Here is an 8,540-nt window from a genome sequence, read left to right as displayed (position 1 = left end):
TTACTCATCTTTTTTGCTATAGGGAATATTCATCTTACTCTAGTTTTTTATGTGGCTATCCATTTAGATTTAATCTTTTTAATATTAATAAGTTCAGGGGTTAACTTGCAAATTTACAATGGGAGTAGGTGTAGTGATAACTACACTGTCACCATCACTACATTCTTTTTAAAGATGTATATATATGTATGGATGTAAATGTGATCCTCAACTCCTCATATTGTATCTTCTCATGGGAGTATCTCAAATGAAGAAACCTGAACTCCTTCTGTAGTTGGCTATGTGTACCTCTACATTGCAACAAACAAAACCTCTTCATATGGCAATGTGAAATCATTGTCATAATTAATATTTGTGACGAACAATTGGCTATGCAAATGATTTAATCAAAGAATTGGTTTGAGAGTTTGTGTGAATGTTGGTGTGAGTGCGTGTGACTAATGTGGGTCAGGTTGTGATATCTGTGCCCAGAAACGGTTGTTTTGTCTAATTGTGTGCAGGTGACTTGAGTCCAGCCTTGGTCAATGGTGAGGACCGGGACTATGCTCAGGGAGGAGCATAGGTCTATTGCGGTCGGGATACCATGTGAGAAGGTGACTAGAGTCTGGATTCTTGGAGGTCAACTTCGGTCAACGGTGGGGATCGGGACTAGACTCAGGGAGGAGTTGAGTTCCAGACGGTCAAGGATACCGGTGACGAAGTTGGATACAAGATAGCATACAGTGGATGGACATCGTGTGGGAGAGATCTTCGCAACGGGCTTCACGAGGTGTGCGTGCAAGTGCCGGTGTTCGCGAAGAGAATTGTAAAGTTGGAGTAGTATATGGTGCTACAGTACACGAGGTACTGTAGCGTGCAGGTATGCATGCATGTACGGTGCTGTACATGTATGTGTGATCGATACATGCATGGTGAAGCATGTATGTGTGCATGACTGGTTGGCCGAGCAGCAGGAGAGCGGCTCAGTGGGCTTCGGTGGCTGTTGGCGGCATGCCAAGTCGGCCCAGGAGAAGTAAGGGCCCAGTTGGCAGCGAGTCGGAGACGGTCACGCGTGGACGTCAGCTTGGGAGCGAATCCGTTTTGGATTTCTGGTGCGGTCGGTTGTTTGCTGCACGTTTGGAAATTGTAAAACGTATGGAAACTGAAAGATGGAGTCCTATTGTGTATAGGAGTTATACACATACTTTGAGTAGGGGTTTTTTTGGTATAAATAGAGAGGGAGCGTGAGGCTTCCTATATCGCTTTAGAGAGCAATAGAGTTGAGTTTTGGTTTAGGGTTTCGAGTTTAGTCAAAATTTTTGTAAGGAGTGCTGTTGTTGCACTTTGTAAACACAGGGAGAAATAATAAAGTCGTCATCCACTTTAAGAGTTCTTCGATTTGTGTTTCACCGGGTTTCGGCGGTCTAACCAGCAACTCATCGGTGGTCAGACCGGCGGCATTGCGGCGGTCAGACCGGCGGCGGCGACAGGTGCGGCAGGCGACTTCGGCGATCAGACCGGAGATTCAACACCGGTCAGACCGGCAGCATCCACTCGGTCAGACCGGCAGATCAATCTCGGTCAGACCGACTTCCGTCGATTTCGAGGATAACTTTTATTTCCGCTAAAAGTTTTCGGTTTTTGGGTGTATCAACCATTCACCCCCTCCTCTGGTTGGCTTAGTTCTTATGATTCGATCTACAGGCACCATAAGGCACCATAAGAGGGAGTCGATCCATTGCTAGCGCTTGCAAGGTGACAACGTTTTAGTGAGAACAGAGAAGTCCGTGTGATTTTTGTTACTTGGTTAGTTTGATTATATGGATTGGGAGGTATTGGGAAATGAAATGATTCGTGGCAAAGGAATCATAGTAGATCTTGGCCAAACTGGGAAGCGAAAGCAGAACTCCCCACGGGCTATTACAAGGCAATCACACGTGTAGTCTACTGCCTACCTCCTTTCTCCTCAAGACTGCGCTTTTGCTTGCCTCTAAAGTCCTAATTGGCTGCAGAGGCCAGAAGAGCATGCCATGCCCCTGATGAAAATGCATGCCAAAGAGCTACCTGCAAGCCTGGCCTGACATAGTAATTTGGGCAATGTTCGGTTCATACCGGCGTTGAGAATACTAAAGCTCGATTGAACTTTGAATACTGCTATTGCTACAAATTATTTTCGAAAATAGTGGTATCCACAATATCAAAAAAAATTTCGCCTGTCCTAAATCATTTAGTTTTACTTTTAATACTACTTTGTGTTTGTTGTGATGTGTTGCATTGCGCTTATTTTTGTTGTGAAAATGAGAACATATAATCATTATACTTTGTTTTATATTGTAATATCCTGAAAATGTGTCATTTTCTAATCTTGCATCATGCTGATTCTTATTCTTATGTTCTTAATAACCTTCTAAACCTAGGAAAATATAATTAGTAGGACCTCCTAAAACTAACTTGCATAAAACCTCTCTGGTATTTAATCTCTTTTGTGTTTTTCATTTAAAAACATATTTGATATTTCTTGTTGGAATTCTATTTTTGAATATTAAACCTTCTTTCGACTAAAACTCTTTTATTCAAAATTTAGTTTGAAAACCATTTTTACTATAATGAATTATGGTCCAAGAAAACCTCCAATTTTGCCCTTGAACCTAGACCAAAGTAATTCCAATCTCATTAGAATTAATTGTTAATTCCATCCTTTGATCTTAAACCCATCCTTTGATTCTCGATCCAAATATCCAAATTCCTCCTTTTGATCTAGCCACCAATTTAATCTCTGTGGCTTAATTTCCTCTTCGGCACAAGAATTGTATTATTACAAATATTGTGAACAATTGCTCTTGTGCTAAGAAAATTCCAATTTATATTCTTCACTCAACTTCCCCTTTTAGCCATAAATATACATAACACCAATTTTAGAGCTCAAATCCTATTTATTGTCTTCAACTAATTCCCTTCTATATTCCCAAAAATATTTGAGGAATATTATTAATTTCCCTTCCTATTTGAGTGCTTCCAAATAAATTCCCTCAAACTCCACCTCTAAATATTGCACTCAAATAAATTAAGAAATCTCTTTTATGAATTCTCTCCGAATTCAAATTCTTCGCAAAATCTAGTTATCCAAATCAAGTATTCAAATTAGACTTCCTTTCTTTTTGTCATCGGGCCGAAACTCCATTCTTTCTTCCTTTTGGCCCAATCCCTTTTCTTTTCTATTTTTCCTCCTCCTTCTTGGGCTGCCGGCCCAGCTAAGCCGAGCCGGCCCAAACCAGCCCACATCCCAGCCGAGCCGTCTCCTCCTCCCGTGCGCGTGCCGTGCACGGCTCACGCCGCCGCCAACTCCTCTTCCGTCGCCGCTAAGGAAACGAAGCCGGCCGCCGTCGTTCGAATTCTCACGCTACCGTCGCCGTGTCCTTCTCGATCTCCTCCTCCAAACCGCCTCTCACCACCGCCTCTCACCCCTATAAATAGCCGGCCCTTCTCTACACACAAGCCGAACTCTCTCTCTCTTCTCTCTCTCCCATGCCGGCCACCATCTTGCCATGCCCAATCTCCTTTACCGGAGCAACACTAACCAAATCCTCGCGCCACCATACTTGCCTCCCTCCGACGAACCCATTTTTCTAGTTTCCCCTCTCCTTTAGCCATCCTATAAGCCACCATCACCACTTCTTTTACTCGCCAGAGTTGAGCTCTTGTCGTCGCCGTTCCGGCCATCTCCCTTTCTCTCTCCACCAGACACCGACCTCCCCGGGTGCGTCGTGCTCGGGAACACGCGTGGACGCCGACGTCACCGCCCTCCAGCCACCGGAGCGCCGCCGCCCCGATTGCCTTCTCCTCTCTCTTCTCTCGGCTCTCTCTGGAACAGAGAAGAAGAAAGGAACGGGAGGAAGAAGGAGAAGAAAAAGAAAAAGACTGACAGGTGGGCCCCTGCACAGTGACTTTTCTCATTTTCTAGATTTAATTCAAATCCTATTCTTTAGAAGCCCATATGTCCTAAACCGTAGATCCGATTCCAGTCAAATTTGGACCTCAATTCATCTAAATTCAAACTCTTCATTTTAATATCAAATTTGCTATTTTAAGATTTTATTTGAATTTCCTTAATTTATTCAAATACCATCCGAATAAATATTTGATTTAATCTTATAATTGAATTTACAATTTAAACTTATATTTGCTTTCCAAATATTTTCTTTTATTTCCAAAATACCCTTTAGCCACTAAAAAGCCGCCGGTTGGAACTTTACGCCTTCCATGGGGACGTTCGCGGTCTACGGACCTCAACGTCGGACCGTTGGTTGTAAAGCCCGGCCTAAACCAAACCCAAGGTCGAAGTGCTGCTCCTGGAACCCCACGCCTTGATGCGTACAGCGGTCGGAGCTTCACTATCCCCTCGACCTTTATTGCACGCCGCACAGTTAGCTCTCGGGCTCTGTGTGATCCTAGCCGCTCCGCCGCTACTCACGGTTGTCGGAGTAACACTTCCGCCCCACTAAACCTGCGCCCACCTCCTATTCTTCTAGCCGATATGCTGTCTATCGACACGTCTAGAAATGATACCAAACCTAGTCGTTATGCTGTCCAACTCTAGCAACGACTAGCAAACACCTAAAACCCTAGCCGATATTTATCCTACCTCGATATCGGCCTAAACAACTAAATCCTAGCCACTATTCTATCAAAGCTAACCTTGACCCATATTAGCCACATACCTATTTAACCATATCAACTATCTTGTATATTTCCTATCATCCAAACCACGAGAGCCTCCACATAAAATATAGAGCCTAGCCGATATGCTATCCTACTCCACAAATGACTCCCATACAACTAAACCCTAGGTATTATACTACCTAAACCTACCGCTAGCAAATACTAGCCCCATAATCCCTATACCCTATAAAAGAGATAGGTTATACATTAAACCCAAGCCCTCTTTACCGTTTATCGTTTTCTTATTATTTTATGGTTTTTATTGAAATTGGTTCTTCCTCTTTCTTAGTAGAGTCTATTGTCTTTTGGATGGCAACCTATGGTATTTCAAGAATTGGATAATCAGGTTGCCTATCTTGGATTTATTTGCGTTGGAGCAAGGCAAGTTATTATTCCTCCCCTTTGACCATAATTATCCTATATTCTACATTCTATTCTATGCATTTGCCATTCATGATTTTGAATGCATAATCTGAACATATAGCAAACCAGTTATATGCTAGCTTTTGCTTAGCCCTGCCTAGTTAAATTGCATAAAATATAATGAACTTAGATTGGGACAGTACGCAAGATTTGGTTGATTTCCGGGTGGCTAGTACTGTCTCAGTCGATATAAGTTTACCAAGTACTTATGTCAAACAAACGAGTACGACCGCAGCTTCTAGAATGGGGACAGACCTAGATATTATGTTAATTAACAATGTGGTACCTCCGTACAGTGGTTCTTATGTAAGTCCTCGCAAAGGAGACAAACTTATGCCGAGAAGGGCAAATGTGATATTTACCGAGGCGCAGGTAAATATCTTGATTATCGCGCGATGTGTGTGTGAATTTATGAAAACCTGGTTGAGATGACGTGGGGTCTCTCATCCAATTCTCTCTAAAAACCCCGGGAACGCCAGAACTCCTCTCGTTGCTGATAACATTACGTTCAGAGCGCATGGGGACTAGAGTTCATGGAACAGGTACCACAATTGTTAATAACCTAATACTGGGCCATGAATAAGCTAATGATTATTGGCATGTTATGGACTACAGGTAAAGCATACATCTACTGCAGAATGAATATCCTTGAATCTATTCGAATAGCCGTGCTCACGGATCTGAGCATTGGGACTCATATGGTACTTTGGTTAGAAATATAATTCAAGATTTTCTTAAATACTGTTGCATATATGAAACATTTCAGGATTTCCACCTTTTTATTCTCAGCTTTCTGCAAGTAAATCTACCTCTACACAGATATTACCTCTCATGCATTCATTGTTGAATAATATAATAGCTTACTGAGTACGTTGTACTCACCCTTGCTTCAACCCCTCTTTTTCAGAGTCTATTTGGAGTTGTTGCCGAAGCTGGGAGTTCAATCACATAAGTTAGTTCCCTTTAAACCTAATCTTCAAGTCTAGTATAATTAGATGGTTTAATTCTATAGTAAAACAGCAAAGTTGGATCATCATATAGCTTCTGCTGTAATAGTTAACCACAAACTTGTAAATATCCTATTATTTTATATAAAGATATCTCCTTTGGAGTCTTGACCAAATGTATGCGATGAAGATCTAGCTTGTTGAACCTGTATCAATCTACTGATCCAGGGTTTGATACAGTTAAACATGTCGGTTTCTAAATCGTTAGTTTTGGGAGCCGACATATATATAGAATTATAACTAGATGAAATAAGTTATTTAACTGTTGTGCCTCGCACAATTGTTTCTTTTAAAAAAATATAATACTCCGCGGCCCTCGTCCTGTCCTCGCCACACTCCTTATATTCATCCCTACCATTGCAGTTGCCTCCCTTATGTCCACCCAGTGCCGCCACCCTACCTTCACTGCCGATGAAAAGCACGAGCTAGAGGAATAGTGAGTGTAGCGTGATGATAAGCCAAAGTAGTGTCCTCGGTGCAGCACGAACCAGCTTTAAACTCTAGTCTCCATGTGACTTTTTCCCAACGCCAACAATGCCGATCTCCATCCACATGACTTTGACCTGTTGTTCAAGGCGCCGCTCCAGCTCGACCACCTACTCCCTCCGGCACCCACACCTTCGTCGGCCCCATGCCCGGACCACCGGCTAAGGCCATCGCCAAGCCCCTTTGGCTCATCATCCATTGACTGCCACCATCGACCGTAAGTTGTACAGCCATTGAATGCGACACCACTCAGACGTTGCCCATTGTCTGCTGCAGGAGCAACTTCTATTTGTCAGAGGTGCAGTATTAGACCAAAATCGATCGGTATCATGCCTGATACCAAAGGAGTATCAGCCTGGTGTCAACAGGGTATCAGCTGGTGTCGATGGGTATCAGTTAGTATCGATGGGTATTAGCTAGTACCTACAGGGTACTAGAGCTAGTACCTACCTAGTATCATCTCGTCCAAACATGATAACTTGATATAGCAGCCCCCTAATTAAAATCCATTATCTAAAAAATATATGATGTTGAGGTTGGTTGATGGAGCTAAGTCGTGGTGCAGCCCTAGCAACGCTTCGAATTGTGGCAGGAAGCGATAAATTGGAGCACGTGTTTAGGAGGCAGGCCATGGTGAGCGCATAGTGAAAGTGTAGTGGTTATGGTGAGTGTGACACTCCTCTGTGCGTGCATGATGCGTGGTGCGTGCGTAGTGAGATCGCGTTTGGCAGATCATGGGATGGAACGACAATTCCGGTCGTTTAGTTGGTCTTTTCATTCTATATGTAGAATGTTTACTTATGTAATTGATTCGAGGAAGAGAAAACCCCACAAAATTACCCCAATTTTTCTTGAGAAAATTCCTTGTATGCCCCTGAAATTTCGCTCCATCCCTTCTGTGCCCTTGAGTTTTGACGTATCTCTTATATGCACCCGAGTTTTCATTTTGATCTCCTCCAAGCCCATACCGTTAGTTGACCATCAGTTGACCATTAAGTTATTTTCAAAATGACTATATTACCCCTACTTAGAGTACCTATGCGCTAGCTTTTTCACCAACATAATTTTCGAGTTGAAAAATATTTTATTAGTAAACAACAAAAAGAATGTGTTTATTTGACCTCAAAGTTTGAAAAGTTAAATTTAAAATTTTAAAAATTTAGATCAAATTTCATAAAACATTCTTATTTATATTTAAATTCAAGTTAAATATAGTTTTAATTTCTAAATGTTCGGTGAAACTTCTATATGAGTTTCATTAATTTTGTTAAAGCTTGCTTGAAAATCTATTAAAAATATTTCAAAAAATAAATATTGGTTTTGAAATTTAGGCTCAACTATCTATACAAAATTTAAAAAGTTCACATTAAGCTTTATTTAGCGCCTTTTGAAGTGATCACATGACTATAAAAAGGGCAACATGGCCATTTTGGAAAAAAGATAACGGTGAACTAACGGTATGGGTATAAACGGGATCAAGACGAAATCTCAGAGGTATACAAGGGATGTGACAAAATTCAAGGGCATGCAAGGGATGGAGCAAACTTTTAGGGGTATGTAAGGAATTGCCCCATTTTTCTTTTGCAGACTTTGTTCTTGCTCCCTTTTTGTTATGTTCTTGTTCGTGCTAGCCAATTGCTTTTGTCAAATTCGCTGCAATTTCTGTGATATCCTGCCAATTGCCAATGATGGCACCTACTTATCCATAGGAATTTAAGAATGGGAGGTGTTGAGAATTCATCAGTCTCGAGTAAACTGGGATGAACATAGCATGTGCACTTCCAACAGGGATAGATACTAGATACTAGGAGAGTTATGGTTGTCAGCCCTTATTATGCGAGAGCCTCGAGATGAACGGTAGTCTCTGGTTGATCAAGATACACGCACCGATGATTCTTGTTTGCTGGTTTCTCTGTTTGATTCATG

General features: G+C 41.9%; 1 long non-coding RNA gene across 1 annotated transcript; it reads left to right on the top strand.

Annotated features, from left to right (window-relative positions):
- Positions 1 to 3,477: 3,477 nt before the first annotated feature.
- LOC107281508 (uncharacterized) lies at positions 3,478 to 6,390 on the top strand. The gene is made up of 3 exons (XR_010742337.1): positions 3,478 to 3,904; positions 4,988 to 5,079; positions 6,029 to 6,390. It is a non-coding gene; the product is annotated as an uncharacterized lncRNA (long non-coding RNA).
- Positions 6,391 to 8,540: the final 2,150 nt, after the last annotated feature.

Source organism: Oryza sativa, chromosome 7, assembly GCF_034140825.1.
Source record: "Oryza sativa Japonica Group chromosome 7, ASM3414082v1".
In the NCBI taxonomy this organism is placed as follows: domain Eukaryota; kingdom Viridiplantae; phylum Streptophyta; class Magnoliopsida; order Poales; family Poaceae; genus Oryza; species Oryza sativa.
This window is presented reverse-complemented; position numbering and strand designations above follow the sequence as displayed.